Source organism: Ambystoma mexicanum, chromosome 11, assembly GCF_040938575.1.
Source record: "Ambystoma mexicanum isolate Mex_15411 chromosome 11, UKY_AmexF1_1, whole genome shotgun sequence".
NCBI classification, from domain to species: domain Eukaryota; kingdom Metazoa; phylum Chordata; class Amphibia; order Caudata; family Ambystomatidae; genus Ambystoma; species Ambystoma mexicanum.
The window spans coordinates 701,185,216-701,204,204 of NC_090934.1; the positions used below are offsets into that span (position 1 = coordinate 701,185,216).

Consider the following 18,989-nt stretch of genomic DNA (forward strand, 5'->3'; position numbering starts at 1 on the left):
TGGTGACGATGGTCCGCCGAATGAGTAGTCACAGAAGAGATTTGGCACATTACGATCGCACTTAGGGGCGATAGATTTCAACAGAGTTGCTCATGTGGCAGGGTGCCAGAGCGTATATGAATGCACTGGGGTCTACTTTATTGGTGTTATTGGCCAGCCGAGTGAGAGAATGGTTTATAGATACCACGTGGTGAATGTTACTGGGATATTGATAGTGTTGATACCGCATGTTAGGGCACCTGTCCATGTTATTATTTAATGCAGAGGACAATAATAATATGGACACTGGATGTTACAGGTAGTTGGTATTTTCTATTGATGGACTGCCATTATTTGTTGCATTTACAGTGCCACGGAGTGATTATTATACACTAGTATACATCGCGCTATTACATCTTGAAGGTTCCGGAAGGAGCTTCTTTTGGCACTAGGTTGTGTGTAAGTTTTTATATTTATTCGTATTTTTCATTTTAATTGTGTACCATATAGGGTCACATGTAGGCACATTATGTGCCTGGTAGTGTTGAATATGTTAAGTAACACACTAAGTGGTGTTCTTTGTTTGCTTTTGTTGGTTCCACAGGCTCATTATACATACTGATGCTAGTGGAGGATTTATTCCTGTTGTCCCAGCCACGATCCTGAGAAGTGTATCTTGGGGGTGAGTAGGGCGTTTGTGTGTATTAATTTCTAACACAATGTGACATTTTCTGTCACCTCGTTTAAGAAATAGGGATGACATTGTTCTTTTTATTATTGATTTTTAGATTTACTATTGGCCCATATACGTAAAGAACAGGGTGGAGTATTTGCTCCAAGCCTATCGTCCTGAAGAAGGTCTCTGACCGAAACACATGTCGACGTTTTTCTGAAAAAAGATATCTGGAGGAATTCGATACCAGTTATACAATGACACTTGATATTATGGACTGGGTCATTGCTGAATAGGCCAAAGGAATACATTTGTTGTAATGAACATGTGATGTAATGATATTTTGCATACCTATTGTGAAAACACTAGGGCTTTTTATATTCAAAGGTCTGAATGAGTGTTGTATGTGGTTATGAATGAGGGGATGAATTGATTGATTTTTATTTGATTTTATGATATTAGTATGAATTTTTTAGTGATGAATTAATTGAATAAAATGTGATATGTATTAAAACTTAATCAGTGTCATCCCGTTCTACTGATCCAATTTCTGTGATAACTGTATAATACCTGAAGGATCAGGGATTCTAGTGCAGGTCTACCCCTTTACTTATTTTTCTGACTGTCTTAAGGGCATGTCAGTTTCCCCATAAAAAGTGAGTGAAAGCCCAGAGGAGTGCGGCTGAGGGCTGCGCTTCTCTGGCAAAGGTTAGATCAGGGTGTAAAACAGCAGCAAAAAGTTTGGGGGTTGACACATGGAGGGAAAATTACATTCAAATATGAAATCTTTCCTAACAGCTACGCAGCGCCAACAGTGCGCTGCAAACGACCACACAGCAGGCAGGAATCTGCTGGTCTCGAGGGACGAGCGGCAAACCGCTTGTTCATTTTATTGAAGGCGTCACATGGTCACAAGCATGTGACATTAGCACAAGCCCTGCGTGGGGCTCATTATCTCAAGGGGTGGCACACCACACCAGCATGCCCAACCATGGCACTCTGCCCAGCTTACACCCACAGAGATGAATTGTATATTGACCAGGCTTTGTGCCGGCTGCCCCCTCCTTCCGCACTCTCCCTAAGCCCCCAAAGTCCAGCAGAGACTGCAGGGGAAGATGAAAAGCATACATGACTCCCAGAGCCTAGCATTGGATGTCCCACTTCAAGAAAGAGGAGACAAACCTAGCAGGACTCCTTAGCATTCACTGTCCAAAAGCAAAATTAAGAATTTTGGTTCAGGTCATTTCCTTTATCCCCCGAATGTGGGGGGAGGTTGCCATTGCAAACAAATCAGGGGATTTTTGGGAAAGGGTTCTGTGGGAAGGTGGATTGCCTGTATGAGTTAGTACTGGAATAAAGATGAGGGATGTGGAGAAAAGGATTTAGAGGCATGTGTGGAGGTGTCATGTTTAATTGTAAATTGGATTTTGAGGCATGTGTGGGAGGTGTCATGTTTCATTGTAACTTTTGGGACTAGTGCTATAGTTTCGAAGTGCTTTTTGTACAAATTCTAAAGAAATATGTATTTTTTGGGAATTTCTGAATGGGGCAGTGTAGAAGCGCATGGCAGTTTTCTATAAAACACCAAAACAAAGAATGATAATATCATTTCGCCAGTGCCAACATAAGAGTCACGTGATGTGATTTTATAAAGGCACATTTGTTAATTTCGAATACATGCATTCATTTCAGCCATTTTAATGCATGATTTATTTTTTATATAATCATTCAAATCAATTATATACAAAATATGAAATTCACACAAACCGTTCATGTTGTAGTATTGGTAATTTATTTTTCAGTACTATTGCATTTCTGTTTCAATACATATAAAACACCCAGTTGTCATTTTGTGTTTTAATGTACAGTAGAGGATCCTGCCTTCCTCATCTGTACAGGCCCTCTTGAAAGTGTTTGACTAACTCGCTGTGTTTGCTCTTTAACAACCTTCACTCCCTCTCACCCCGTTTTCCAACAGTGTGATTTTGGGAAGCATTTACATTTCTCATGTGGCAGCTTCTTCAGGCCCATTTGTTTATCACAGCCATACGTGGAAAACGGGAAGGGCAATCAAAGGGAGAGCTAGTGAGAAGTCTGGCAGAAAACGGACTTGAAGGCAGCTGCAGAGGGCCTCTGTGCTCTTGAATAAAATGAACAAAAGCTTGAATTCAGAATAACCAAGAGAGCAACGGTTTTGTGGGTGAAACATTTAACGACGGCCAGGTACTTCGACTGCTCGGAGGAGGTTCTTAATATGTGAATACGTGGTTAATGAGAAAATGACACAAATCGATATTACTTATTGTAATACTGAAGCTCACTGGGACTGCCGTGACTCCGGCAGCCGCACTGCGTACCGGTAATGAAGACCAGGACTCGGAGGTAGAAAACACTTTGAACATCCTCCAGTAACTGAACTCTCCCCTTACTACAACGTCACTTCCCACCCTGCTCCCCAAGCCTGTTGTCCGACTTCACCTGTCTAGGGATGTCATATGCAGTGAATATTCTGTCCAGTACTGAAATCACATGGTGGGCTGCTGTGGATGAGACCATCTGTGCTTCAGGATATCGGGAATATTTGTTCATGACTGCTAGCGCATACCTCCCCCTTCAATTGCCCCAAAGAAGTCGATGGCCACCTCCTCCCACACTCCTTTTGGAAGTTCAGTTATTTTCAGAGGGTCAGGGTGTCTTGTGGGTGTGATCAAACATGTTGGGCACTCTTTCAGTAAGTCTTCTACCATCAAGTCTAGTTGTGGGGACCATACCTTCTGTCTTTTAGTCAATACAATTTCCTGGTGTCCTTTATGTGCCAACTCCACCACTTGGTGTGGGCACATTTTATTACCTTTGAGCAGCAATACTTCATCTGATCAGCCAGTTCCTCTTTCACCTGAAGGAGGCTGTCCACATCTCTTTTTGCTTCTTCAGACTCGAGACGGCCCCTCTCTTTGGCTCTCCACCACCTTCCCGACTGTAGCCCTTCGATTGATGATTTGGATGGCAACATCTCTTTCTGCTTCTTGCATCGGATCTATCCCTTGTGGAATTGTTTCTTGCACCAAGTATCTGATGTACCAATCAGCCACTGACGGCTCCTGCACGTCCTCAGACCTTGGATGACGGAATAGAAAATCAGCCAAATTTTCCTCTTTCCCTGGCGGGTGACTTATATTGAACAGATAGTCCTGCAACCGCAAGCCTAACCGAGCAATGCGAGGAGGCATTTTCATCTGGGGGTTACCATACAGAAACAGTAAGGTCTGGTCTGTGATTATTTTAAATGGCTTTCCATAGAGAACCAAATTAAAGTGTTTACAGGCCCAGACAATGGCCAAACTTTCTTTTTTGGCCTCCTAATAGGCCTGTTCTGTCTTTGACAGGCCCCTACTGCCATACGAAACAATATGTCTCTGCTTGGGGTTGTCTGGCGCTTTTTCGCCAAAATGGACCCCAGTCCTACAGGGCTTGCATCAACTGTCCGCTCCGTCTCTCTTTCTGTGTCCAAGTATGCCATGGTCCCTGCCTCTGCTATTCAGTCATGGATGGCTGTGAATGCCTCTTTGCACGCCTCCGACCAGTGAAATGGTACGTGCTGCTTTGTGAGGGCCCCTCAACGGTTCACTGATGGTGGCAAAGTCCTTAATATATCTTGTGCAGTAACTTGCCAGTCCAAGAAAAGATCGAAGCTCAGAGACATTGTTTTAGGTAGCGTCTTGTTGAGTGTAGCAACCTTTTCAGGATCTGGGGTAGTTCCTTTCTCTGAGAAAATTTGCCCAAAGAAACAGAGGGTTCCTTTTTCAGAACTCACACTTGTCTCGATTCAAGGTGAGGTTGGCTGCTTCTAATGCCATGCAAAGTGTGTCATCATGTTTTTCCACACTTGTGCCAAATACCAGAATGTCATCGCTGTAGTTGATGCAATTCGGAATGTGTTTTATGACATTGTGTATCTCTGCCTGAAATATTTCCACCACTGACGAGACTTCAAAGCACAGTCGCTTGTACCTATATAAACCAGGATGTGTTACAAATGTAGTAATGTAGCGGCTCTCCCTGCTTAGGACTAGCTGGTGATAGCCTCATTCAGGTCCAGTTTAAAAAAACACCTTGGCCAGTGGTCGAAGTATATGAAAAATAGTAGTGGAACTATGTTCCCTGCTGGCCTGCACCGCTCCCCACAAACACCATCACCACGCCCCCTTCCATGCACAATGCAAACCCCAAAACACATGTGTCTGTTGTTTAAGGGAATGTCCAGTGCATTGCACCGAAAGTGCAAGCTTCAACTTCTTCCTAAACTTTTATTTTAAAATGAAACCATTCCAGAACGGTTTCTTTTTAAAATAGAAGTATAGGAACAGTAAAACGTAATTAAAAGAAGTAGAGGACCACCGCTACCGACAGCTCCCGCCCACTCCGACCACGGACCTTGGCACTGTTCAGAAGGTGTACCATGTCTGTGATAAGAGGGGCAAGATGCTGTGCCCTCTTGTTGGGCTGATTTGACCGACTCATGTCCGTGCACAGCCTGATGGCTTCAGAGCCTTTCTTCGGAACGGGCACAATATGTGACACCCAAGGCGTGGGCCCACTGCTGGTTCTATAATGCCTTGTTCCAGCAGCTTGTGGAGTTCATCCTCCACATGCCATTGTATATTAACAGGAATTCCTCTGTGGTGTTGTGCCACCGGCTGGACGTCCTCGTCAATGTGAAGCTTGACCTGTCTGTTTCGTAGTTTGCCAATACCCTTGAAGAGTGTTGGGAACAACTGGTCAATCTTGTCCACAGTGTCGATATATTTGTTTAGCACCAGCTTGTACAGTACTTGGATTAGACTCATGTCCACAGCGGTATTAAGACATAGGATGCACCCGCATTCTGTCGGTGTGGAGATCACAAGTATCGGAATCTTCTTTTCTTGCTTCTTATATCAGCATCTTGTTTCAACTTGATCCAGGTACTTCAGTGGATTTTTAGAGCCATAATGGGAAGATGTCCACTTCAGATGGGTGGAGTCTGGGTGCTTTAGGAAGAGTCTTGTCTACATGCTCACTAACGACGTTTACTGTGGCGCCAGTGTGTATCAGAAACTCTGTCTGCCGCTCATTTAGGTGCATGAGCAGCACAGGGCTGTGTTCCGTGGCTTATTTGTTGCCCAGATCATATAGGTATCCTTCCCACCCTTGCTCTCCTTCTGAGGAGCTCACTTCCGTTTCAGACAGTGACTGTTCAACCAGATATCTTACATGGCGTCTCAATCGTCTCTCTGGTCGTGAGGACGAGACTCCGTATCTCCTCCGATCCCTCGCTTGCTTGTCCTCTCTCCGATCCTTCACTGGTTAATCATCTCCCCAATAATGTTCTCGTCGTCCCCCCTTCTCTGTGCTTTCTGTGAACTTGGGCAGTGATTTGGGACACCTCCGAGGCCGTGGTTGGTGCCTTTTCGCTGGGCCTGGTCGTGTTGCCCCCTTCACGGTCTCCTTTTCCCAAGCCTCTAGACATCCGGCACACCAATTTGAAGTGGTTTCTCCCACATAACGAGCACCTCTGTTCTATTGCCGGACATGTGCAGTCATGGGGAAATTCGTATCCACATCTGTAACAAAAATTAGCGTCTACATCAGTTTCTGTATCATTTCCGGGTGCACGTGCAAGCCTTACGGGTTGCCCATGGCCTCCACCTGTGAGTCCACCGTTAGTTCTGCTCTCGCCAGCATCAGTATCTCCGCCAGTGTTTCTGGAGTGATTTCTGCAGTAGCTTTCTCCTGAGGTTTTGTGACTCGCACCCCACTATTATCTGGGATCACAGATCCGCTATGTTAGAATAATGATGAAAGTCACAGGGCCTCATCATGGGTTGGGCGGTATCCTGGCGCTATTAGCGCCAGATCCAGAGTAGCGGTACAACAGTAAGTTCCCATTGGCTTTGGGGGCGCTATTACCACCGGCGGCAATTGCACCAGCGGTAATCGTGCCGAAAACTACCAAAAAAATAGGTGGAAAGCAGGATGTTTACCTCCAGCAAAAAGCTGGGGGTAAAACTCCAAACTTTCCGCCCAACTCCTAAAAGGGCCAGCCTTTAAATCTGGTGGTATTAGCGTTACCGCCGCATTCAAGGGCTACTGCCCAACTTGTGATGAGGCTCACATGTTTTAACTTTATATGTAGCCTCATCACAAATGCGTCAATGGTTTCTTCCTTCAGTTGTTTTGTAGTGTGAAATACGCGTTTTTCGTAATCCACATTGGTATGTGGAGTGAAGTACGTGCCAAGAGCAGTCTTTAAGCCCTGAATAGAATCTTTGGAGTCAGCCAACAGCTCATCAATGATGTCTCAGGCGGCTGGGCCAGCTGCTAGCTTCAATAGGCATTGCTGTCCGATGTCCTCCATGGGCCCCATAGCACCAACATAAAGGTCAAAATCCCTGATCCACCAGGCCCACCTGGGCCCTATGTTGCTGGTGTCAGTAACATCGAAAAACCTCAAGCAACTGTACTGCCAGGGACTCCTGAACTCTCTGCTGTACCTGCACTTGTGGTGTGACAGGGACCGTGGCCGGAATGTCCTGATCAGAGATGCCGAGTGGGAAAACTGACCCTTGTAGGGGTGTCACAGGGTTGAGAAGCCAAAAGGATCTGAAGATTAGGCGCTATTCTTTATTTGACATATATATATATGTAGTGTCACTGCAGCTGGGCTACCAACAAGGTAGAACATAGAGTCTGAAGTTCATCAGGGCAAATCCTTGCTTATACGCTCACCTCGGCATCCAGGAGGCCTGTACACCCTCCCAAAATGGCATCTACCTTGCAAGCACGAGTACCGCCAATCCAATTAGGGCAGAAATTGCCTCTGTTGCGTCTTAATCACTGCTGAAGCACCGGGGCTTCCAGGCCGCTTGCACAGGAATGAGAATAAATTGTGTGCCTGCCACACGCAGGCCGCACACAGTCACCTTCGCACCCGGGTGCGTATCAGGAACAGGAGCCTGAGGCACAGCGACCCGACGTGGGGGCGCTGCAGGCACATGCAGTATAGGCTGCTCGCTCATCGTCAATGTAATACCGGAGCTCACAGGGACTGCCGGTGATTCCGGTGAACGCACTGCATCCCGGTAATGAAAACGCAGACTTGGAGGTAGTTAACAAGTCTTCTTTATTCAAAACACCCTCCAGTAAATTAACTCTCCCCTTCCCGCTATGTCACTTCCCGCCTCGCTCCCCAAGTCCCGCCCCCGCCCGCGAATTACATTTCCCGCTGATACACCTATCTTCTGTGTATGTTGAATAACAATTCTGCAATATCCTGATTTACATTAACGCATTAGCATAATTGTTGGTGGTACTGATGAGGGCTCTAGGCCCAATTTACACTCATGGCAAACCATTAGTTGGACTGACTGACCATAAACCACTTTGGTCCATAACGCAAGGCACTGCATCATGCCCATTAACACATATCGAAAATTGACTACCAATTGTCACTCAGACAATCCCTGGAGCAGGCACAATGCCAACTATCCTGTCACCCCAGAGCAGCCACAACAGGAGAGGGACGCCTGGGAAGGAGACTCCCATGTTTGGTTTGTCCCTCAACCATTCATTCCAAACACAATGTCAATGAAGGGGGTAATCGAAGCAACATACATAAATATCTGATGGCATACCTGAGAGGACGACACTTAAGAGTGCAGCGACAAACAAGCACTGCACATGCATCGATCTAGCAACTCTGCAAAACCTGTTCACTGCTTGACAGGAGCTAGTGGTCACAGAGAGAGGACTGGTGCTAAAAGAGCAAAGACATGTCAACAAGCAATGCATGACGCAGGATGCAGAAACCCTGGCTCACTGAGTGTGATATTGTCAGGTGATTAAGTGAGCATCATGACAGATAGCGTCATGACGCCTGTACCCAGAAGTAAATAAATATGGGCAAAAGCCCAGGAAACTCAGACAGTGAGTACCTACATCCCAACACTGTGTGGATCACCTTTATTTAGTCTTTGTGTCCAGTGAGGACCGCTGAACGGACCTCACACTGGCAACGAGGTGGTACAGGACGTGCAATCCAACTAACAAGGTGGAAAAGGGGAAAGAAATGTATACTGCTTAACCAAACTGGCCCCCTAACTAAGGTAAACCTAAAGAAAATAAACTACAGGTTCAGTAAACAGTTATTGTGACAGGAGGGGAGTCCACCTTCCCCTGGAGAAAACCTAAATAGGGACGAATTCACAACCCTAAAGAGCCAGTGGCCAAGTTTGCTGAAAATTAAACAGCAAGTTTAGCACTTAGTGATACACAGCGGGCAAAACCTTAGCATATACATTTTATTAATACAATTGACAACAGTAAAAAGTCACTAATAAGCAGAACAAAACACCTTCCACAGTTATTAAAAATGTTCCACACACTGCGATAAAACATTGCACGAAACTGCAAAAAAAACACAGGGGCACCACAACGATAAGCACACATGGGAAGGAAGTGTAAATAAACCCAAAAACTAAGGTTTCAAAACCAGAAAGTAAGGTTTCAAAACCAGAAAGAGAAGCAAAAAAATGAATATAAATTAGCTGTCTGTTATCAACCTAAACTAAACAAAGTTGATTGATTTCAAAAAATGGGAATAAACTTAATTCACCACTCGATCTCGCACTTCTTCACTCCCATTCAACCCGACATATTTAATTCCTCACTCATTCTAAAGACACACAGTCAGGGGAAATTCATCAGGGGCATGTACTTGTATCTAAAAACAAATAGTGCCAGGTATGTTGATATAATTGGGAAGGGCTATGTGGTCAAAAAATAGATGTTATTTTAAGTCAAGGAGTTGCTAAACCTCCCCACACACTATTTTTGTCCATTGAGGGTTGACCACTAAAAAAGCGACACAGCAGCTACTTACTGCTCTGGTAGTCAGCTTCAACTTTACTCCTCGCAGAAGGTAGACAACGCAAACCAAGGACCCTAATTGCCCCACTTGGGCAATCAAGAAAGACGAGCTTCGAACAGCGTTTCACTTGCGGTGGACATTCACGGCAAAGCTGAAAGCAGTTCAGCAGGTCCTTCTTCGTATATCACTCAAAAAGCCTTATTCTGAGTTGCGAAACATGTAGTCCTCATTCAACCTTAACATGGGTAGTTGTTTGTAACCCTCTCCCGCTGAATTGATACCGAAACGGCGTTCACAGTTACTGTGGCCGCCAGCGGATCTCGAAGATTTATGATTTCACCACTCAATTGTAATGTCTGTTTAGCCGACTCGCTTCCCTTTTCGTTCTTTCCACAAAACGGCTGGCTGCACGCAAGCAATCGAACCGGAATGACCATGTTCTCAAATTGATTTTGCGTCCAACTGGAAAAGTTCTGCCACGTCACCTCATCAATTTAGAATGGACGCGTTTCACGACCTACTCGTAGTGTAGAACGAGTGGAGTCAGGACAGGTACAGGACGTGCACCTGTCACCTCACAAGCCCTGCCGACATCGCTGTGGCAGAGCTCCAGTCCTCTGAAGTCTGAGCGGACAGAGGGAGAGACAGCCCACACCCGTCACCTTGGCGCATGCCGCACGGGTGCATGGTAGAGCAGAGCGCCACTGGAGTGGCCGAGTGACCTCGCCAAGCCAGCAACGTGGTATCAGCCTACTGCATGACAGCTGGAGCATAACGCCGAGCGGATTGGCGGTGCCAATAACATCACAGTGCCGGCAACATAATTCCGGCCTCCATCATGGGGTTAGCGGCAGAACAGAGCGCGGAAGAGCAGGCGCCTGCGCTGGCCCCGAGGGAAATACGAGCAGTGTTATGTTTTACCTATCCAGTGTGTGCAGCTATTCCCTGTCCATGTGTAAGTCTGTGTCTGGAATGTTAGCATCAGAGTGTTCCACCCAGAATGTTCTGAATGATCAGTTGGAAACTGAGCTTGGCACAGGGGGACCGGTGGATGTTTCTGTAGTATGAACTTGTCCTTAATTGTAACCTGATTGTACTTTCCCATTGATGCGAACCTACTAAAACCTTATAACTTAAACAAGCATCTCGAGTACTCATTTCAACCCTGTGACCCCCCATCTCAACAAGCAGCTGATTGTTTCACCTCACAGGAAAAAAGGAAAATAATGTGCGCCAACACAACACGCGGCAGGCAAGCAGCAATTTGACACAGGTGGAAATTGCTGCCGATGAGCAGAGCGGTCACCATAGAACGCGGTGAACCAGGCCATAGCTCATGCAAGAGAAGGCATGTCAAGCAGAACGCTATTGTTGGTGTGCACAGTGAGTACACAGGGGGAAAGATCCCAAACTGCCCCCTCTCAACACAGACAAACAAGAAAGCCTTCTAGCTATAAGGCAGAGCTATCATTCGGGCATCAACCCAGGAACTGCCCTGAACATATAACAGAACCAAAATGACAGATGACCCCATAGCATCCCCAGCAAGAGCAGGCACCCAGTGACCAGTCCCTAAGAGAAACACATGGCTTGACTCATCCCAAGGGACACTCATGAAGCCGTTAGATCCCTATGCTGCAAGGTCTGCACTCAGGTGGGAGTTATGGCTGCAAAAGTTCGAGCTGCACATAAAGGGTGGGGAAACGGGGATGAAAATCCAGACACTCGGAGGCCAGACAAGGTGGAGCAGGGCCTGGGAGGCTGTATGCGGAGGATGGGGTGAACAACTGAAATGCCCACGGACCAGCGGCCCGGAAAGAGTGAGGGGTGGAGAGGCGAGTGAGGAGAGGAGCGGGCCACTCTCTACCTCCGAGTGTGCAGCAACACCTTGGCCCCTGGGACAGACCCCCTCTTAACCACCAGCTGAAGGAGGGGAGTTGGGTGCAGTAAGGCACTCTGTTGGTGTCCTGCTGAGCAGCAGAGGCGGCACTGCAGGAGGCTGTTACACAGTCCCCCCGCCCAGCCATATGGGTCCCTCGGAGGCGGGACTGTGACCTCCGGTGGGCCGGGAGTGGTGATTGTAGAGGAGAGGGCGCCGGGCCCAGTAAACAGAGGGCTGCCACTACTGTGCAGTCAGGAGCCAAGGACACTGAGATGAATTACACCAGAACTTATTTTTATGAATGATATGGACACAGGAACTAAGGACCTTCAGAATTGCTGGCAGTGCGGCCTGAGGCACCCTGAGCATCTGGGGTGTGCCTCCCGTGGCACAGAGGGGCCTAGTCCCACATCATCCCTGAACATCTGTGGTGCTCCTCCCGTGGTGCAGATGAGCTTCTATAGCTGGGGAGCACAGCTAACAAGGCCCCAGGGCACCCGGGTCATGCAGCAACACGAGCTGGCAGAGACCCATATGGCAGGGGTCAAGCCAGTGAGCAGCAGAGAAGCGGGGGAGAGGTAGGGCTGCATTCTGGATACAAAGAACTGCATATACTTCAAACTGCATATACTTCCAACTAACCCAGGTGCTGCATCAGTGCTGGTGGACTGGAAAGTAGGTCCGGTTGGTGGTGGGGGCACTCAGAAGGTACACACAAGGGGCCAAAACCAGTTGGACGTTTGTTTGGCAGGGCAGAAAGTACCGGCCCAGAGGGGGCCAGGAGGCGAGGAGTGTCCACTTGGAGAGTCAGCGAGGGGCCCTAACCCAAGCTACATAGCAGGGGGCAAGAGTACCACCTACCCAAAACTCCAATCATCCAGCGAATGGAGTGGGGAGAAGATACGGGGGTGGTTGGCAGTGAACACCAGCAAGAGGGTGCGGCGCCAGTCAAGTGGCAGCGCCTGGAGAGATGGTGAAGGACAACGACAAAGGAAAGGCCACCCACCCCCAGAGAAGAGGGACTCGTTGATCGTCCCCCCCGAAGGACCAAGCAAGCGGCAAGCGGAGGGGAGAGTGGCAGGGCTGGAGGCATCCCAGGCAACCTCCTCGCTGAATAAACTGCTCCCATGCCATCAAGGGCTCCAAGACTTTGCTGGACAGTAAAGTGGATGCTGTGGGAGCAGAGGTTAGCTTCCTGAGGCAAGCCCTATATAAAATCTCTGAGAGAATGGGGGAAGCAGAGTGTAAATTGCCCGAAGTGTCGGATGCAATACCTCCGATGCAGAAAGACATCCAAGAGCTAAAGAGTAGGACAAAGAAAGGGTGGACAATGCAGATGGGAGGGCACACCTCAATAGCATCCAGATACTGGGGCTCCCAGAGAAGATCAAAGGCCCCTCCATGGAGCTATATTTGGAAGGGTGGCTGGGCCCTTCAAGACAGTTTTTCTCTGTGGGCCCACAGAATCCCAAGTAGGGGGGGCAGGGGCTCCTCCCAGGCCGGTAATCGCAAAGCTCTTAAACTATTGAGGCAGAGATGTGATCCTGCAGGATTTATAGTCATAATGTAGAAAAAAAAATGTCGACTTACGAAAATGTAGAAAAAAAAATGTAGAAAACAATAATGTCGAAAACCTATACATATAATGAAAAGTCAATTTTTAGAAAAAAAAATGTCGAAAAAAATGTCAATTAGCACTATCAATAAATAAGAAGAGTATCATTTACTAGGGGGGGGTCCCCCCCAACTCCCCTCACCCAACATCCCCCGGCCACCCCCCACCCTCAACACATTTTAATTATATATATATTTATTTTTTTCGAAAAAATTCTAAAAAATGTAGAAAAAATTCGACATTATTGTTTTTCGACATTGTTTTCTAAAAAAAAATTAGACATTTTGACTTTCTACATTATTGCATTCTACATTATAACTGACCACCATCCTGCAGATGTCACCGAGGATGGAGACGGTTCTGGTAAACGGCTCAAAGGTTACAGTCTACCCAGACTTTACGAGGGCGGTACAGAACGCCTGATACTCATTCAGAGAGGTGAAGAGGCGGCTGTGGGAGGCAGACATCAAGTACGCTATGCTGTATCCAGTCGCCCGCAGAGTTGTGGGGTCAAGCGGATTTCACTTCTTTCTTCCACAGCCTGAGAAAAGCATGAGACTGGGAAGGCAGCGAGGGTATAGGTCGGAGGACCCGGCCAAAAGGGGCTGAGGGCAGCACACCAGATTGAAAGAGATGACGGAGATGGAGAGAAAAGAGCAAAACTTGGACAGTGGAATCTGCAAAACATGAACAGTATAGTGGACATCAGAAGCCGGCTATCTCAAATTAGGTCTACAACTGTCGGGGCAGATCTGGAGAAACATTGTGTGCACATGCCGCCAGATCACCCTCCAGAGGGAGGGGGTGGTCACGGTTAAGAACACAGTTATGGGACAACAGTTGCTTCTAGTTGGGGGGTAGCGTGGATAGGGGCGGCATGTTGGGGAAGTTTATAGTTTTAATTAATTTATCGTCAGTACGATCACACCTCTGAAGGAATGGGTACCGGCGCTGCCACCAAAAAACGTGGGGTGGCCTCTCCCAAGCAGCAGAGCCGAGGACGCTAACAGGGTATGTTTGGAAAGGCTGATTCGGCAGGCAGGACCCTGACCTGCATGTCATGGAACGTTAACGGGCTCCTGGACAAAATCAAACGAAGCCTAGTGGCAAAATTCCTGGCGTCTCACCAAGCGGACATAGTGCTCCTCCAGGAGACCCATATGCTGGGGGCGGAATGCAGGCTCCTGGGGAGGGGCCGCTATTCGGTGGTGAGCATGCAGGGTTTAGAAAGGGACATGGGGGAGAGTGGTTCTGGTGGAAGGTTCCCTGTGGGGGGATATGGTATGTATTGTTAACGTGTACGTCCCCCCCCCCACCTTGCCGGCATCTACCATAACACTGGTTCAATCATTGATAGCGACAATTGGGGGGAGGGGACCTGACGCTGGTGCAGGGTGACTTAAATGACATGTCCCTGCCGTCACTGGATAGAGTGCCCTGAAGGGGTCAGCAGATGTAGCCCTCCACAAAACTAAAAACCTTTCATGCAATGCGGATGAGCGATGTTTGGAAGTAATTCCACCCCCAGGAAAAGGGCTTCTCTTTATATTCTAACGCCCATGCATCCTTCTCCAGAAATGACTACCTCTTACTTCGAGTGCCTAGACGGGACGAGTGACGGGTGGCAAATACTTACCAAAGGGGATCTAACACCATTCCCCACTGCTGGTCAATCTGAGGAGGGTGGAGAACACTCATAGGGGGGGAAGCTGAACACGTACTATCTAAAGAACGAGAAGATAGCAGAGGCTCTCTGGGAGGAATCAAATGCATATTTCCAGACTAACACTGGGTGGGTTAACAGCCGCTCCACTCTGCGGGAAGCCTACAAGGCAAGTTTGCAGAGGAGGCCGATGCATGTAATTAGAAAACACCTAAGGGCCCGGAGGAAGAAGATGGATGGGTCAGAGGCACGGGCAGCTCACAGGGGCAAGCAGGCACGGCTGTTTGATGTAGGTGATAAATGCAGAAGGCTCTTTTGGCGTGGCTGGAGAAAAGTCACAAAGGGACCAGGTGGGTGAGGGAAATTAGGCGGGCGGATGGGGAGATAAGGAACAAGAGCATGGACATAGCTGAAGAGTTTGCAGATTACTACAGAGAACTGTATGGGGCGCAGGCGGTCGAGAACCCCACAGCTATAGAGCTGTAAATGGAGGGGACTTGGTTGCCACAGGTGAGTTGGGAGTAGTGTGCTAGGTCAGAGATGGATCTGACCCTGGAGGAGATCCAAGTAGCCATCACGCAACTTCAACCTGGGAAAGCTCTGGGAACAAATAGGTTCCTGGCAGAGTCCTGGAAACTGATGGGGTGGGGGCCAGCAGAGGAAATTAGGTCAATGTTTATGGAATGTTAGGAGAGAGGCGCACTCCCGGAAGATCTTCGGCAGGCAACCATATACCCAAGAAAGGGAAACTGCCTAAGCTATGTAGTGGATATTACCCAATCTCTGTGTTCAATGGGGAGGCCAACGTCCTTGTGAAAGTGCAAGCCAATAAAAATATCCCAGTTATTAAGACTCTCGTACACCCAGATCAGTGTGGGTTTGTGCCGGGAAGGGTGAACAGGATGAACATCCGGAGACTACACAACACCAAAAGTGCGGCCTCCTCCTTGGAGGGACCTCAATCACTGATCACAATAGATTCTGAGAAGGCCTCCAACTCGGTGGGCTGGGAGTACCTCTGGTCAACTATAAGAAGGTTTGGATTTGGCCCCCGATTTGTATAATGGGTGCAATTGCTCTACTCGGACCCAGTTGCGCAAGTCAGACTGAACGGATGCACCTCTGGAGCCTTCCCGTTACAAAGGGGAACTAGGTAGGTCTGCCCACTCTCGCCGGTCCTATTTCTTTTAGCAATGGAGCCACTGGCCGTCAGGGTAAGGGCAGACCCCCTGCTGAAGGGCTTCACCTGGCCAGAGGGTGGGAAGAACGCCTGTCGTTATACGCAGATGATGAACCTATCTACATAGGTGAGCCTGGAAATACGGGCCTAGGAATCATGAAGGAGTTTGGGTAAGTGGTCTCAGGATAAACTGGGAGAAATCGGCACTCATGCCAAAAAAAAAGTTGGAGGAGGTGATCCCCGTGGGAAGCCCCCTCACGATAGCGCATGGCTCCATCAGGCACCTGGGCATCAGAGTTGGGGTGGAGACTTCAGAGTTCCGTTGTAACAACCTGGACCTGGTCCTGGACAAACTGAAAAGGTATGCCAAGCACTGGGCGACTCTACCGATTTCGATGGTGGGCAGAGCGAACCTATTTAAAATGATGCTGCAACCACGGTTTCTCTATATTTTATAGAAAACTCCAGTCAAGGGCCCAGCAGGGACGTTTTGAACCATTGGGAGACTGTAGTGGGATATCATATGAGGGAGCAATACTCCAAGTGTCATGAACCGTCGCCTGCGTCAATTCTGGACTTCGTGGTCCCTGACTCATAGAGGACTGAATGCAGTAATCCTCCCAACTTGGCCACCTGATACGGAACGCAGCCTGCCAGTCTTTGCGCTCCACGCTTTGCACACTACTAAACAGACACGCCCCCGCGGTGCTCCGCGTCTCAACACTACCGCTCGCTGTAGTTGGACGTGTGTTGCCAGAGTTTGCTCGGGGCTTTTTCCTCACTCCTGTTTCCCAGTTTCTTGAATCCCCCTCCTTCCTTCCTTCCTTCCCTCTAACTTACCTCCGAACTTCCTGGATTTTCACCCGCGCTTGAGTCATGGCGTTCCGTGCCTCCGAGCCCGGACACTATTCCTTCCTGGTTCCGTCCTGGACTTCTGAACGTATCCTGCAGTTGAAACATCTTTCTCACGCTGGAATCCGAAGACCAGCACACGGGCTTATATAAATCCCAGACCGTGAGAAAGAAGTCACCAAAGAAGGTCACAAGCAAACAAGAAAAAGGTGAGAAGGGGAGAGACTTGTGACACCAAGGATAGCGCTACGAACACTGACCAGGTCAGTGTTGGATGCGGGCTGGGAGTTCCGAACATTAAGCACTATTATTGGGCATTCCAGCTCTTGGTAGTGAATGAGTGGATGTTTGACAGACGGGAACTGCCTCATATAGCATTGGAACTGAGCAGGTTGGGAACACGGTCGGCATGTATGATGGACTCTTTCAGAGCAGCTCTTAAAGAGATGGGCTGGGAGGGGATGGCAACTATAGAGGCCCCCATTTTGGAGAACGCAGACATGCCGGAAGTATTCAAACTAGGCAGGATAAAGGGGTAGGGAAAGTGAGAAGACATCCTAGTGCAGAACAGGCTTGCTACTTTTTTTAAATTTATTTTGTCATACTCTTTATTTCTTATTTTCAACAAGGTACAACAAAACAACAGTATCAACATCATAGGTCACTGAATCACAAAATACACAACAGCTGAAGACAATTATAGTAGAATTGCAAACCGTAACTCTATATTCTACAAAACTAAGACAAACCTAAAGCAAAACCAGATGCACTAAACAAATGTCAACAGACAAATAAGACTAAACAAGACAACCACACAAACAATACAACCCCCCCCAATATTTACATTACCTGAATGTAAACCATTTCATTCCACTCTATAACCAAATCCAGCATAATGCATAGAGATCAATAGAGCTTCCCCAGTTCTTCATAAAGGGTTTCCTTGTTTTCTTTACTATACATAGTTTTTTCATATCTTGACAAAACTTTAACATCCAAAATTCACTCCTCCACTGTCGGTTTCTTCCGTGTTTTCCAGACCTTCAATATCTGTTTAGCTGCCACCAACAAAACTTTGCTCACCCCACACGATATCACCCAGCTTACATCCTGCCCACCACTGGACAATAGTAAGATGACTGCCAAGGGATTGCGTGGATAAATAATGTTCCAGATTTGATCAATCCTGTCAATAACCTCCCTCCAAAAACTCACCACCCTTTCACAATTCCACAACATATATAGTAGATTACCCTTTTCTTTCCTACAACCCAAACATCGATCATCATCAACCAACTCCAATCTGCACATATGCACTGGGGTCCAATATATTCTGCCCAATATCCTTTGATGTATGTAGTGTAATTGCAAATCCATTTTAGCATTCGGGACTTTCCAAATCTTTTCCCATTCTCTTGGTGTAAGTTCCCTGCCTAACTCCTCTGACCACGATAACCGTAACTTTTCCCATGAATCCAACCATTTCCCATCAGGTTGCATAACCTTCATAAAATTAGACACTTTCAGATCCAATAACCAATATATTAAAAATTTCAGTTTTTTTCAAAACTTGAGCATCCATCATGTCCCTCCGTTCTGAGAGTAAAGTTACCAGAATATCATACCTTCATAATTCCCTGTTCCGTAACCTAAACTGCTAAACTTCCAAAAGGTGCCACTCCATCATTCCACACATCACCAATAGTTAAAATGCCTCTCTGAACCCAACTTTTCCAATTCAGTACCTTATTATTGAACTGCAGACCAGGATTATGCCTCCTCATAAATATAAAGACCTTGTCCAGTTCCTACTATCAGTGACAACAATGCATCTTTGGTAGCCAATACGGATTTCAAACACTGCACCTTCTTAGGTAACTTTCCAAAAGAAAACAAACATTTAATATCATAAGGCAAAAACCGCTGCATCTCAATTTGCACCCACCACGGCACCGGACTCAGATCTTCACCAGTGTAATCAGACACTTTCTTCAATAAAACAAAAAACACTACCATCATTTTTTAATATCGGGTACCCAAAACCCCCATCTTTAACTTTACGGACCATATGTACCAGGGAATTCTGGCTCTCTTCCCAAATCCCCACAAAAAGTCCTGAAACAACCTATCTATACGTGCAAATGCCCCTTTTGTAAAATGCAGAGGCAGAGATTGAACAACATACAGAACCTTTGGTAGCAAAAGCATTTTAATAGGATTCATTTTACCCCAAAGAG

The 18,989-nt window shown here is 47.2% G+C and overlaps 1 protein-coding gene across 2 annotated transcripts in view; it reads right to left on the minus strand.

Moving 5' to 3' along the window:
- Positions 1–18,989, minus strand: part of LOC138503670 (solute carrier family 13 member 1-like) — a 989,022-nt gene that overhangs the window by 916,333 nt on the left and 53,700 nt on the right. The window lies entirely within an intron of this gene.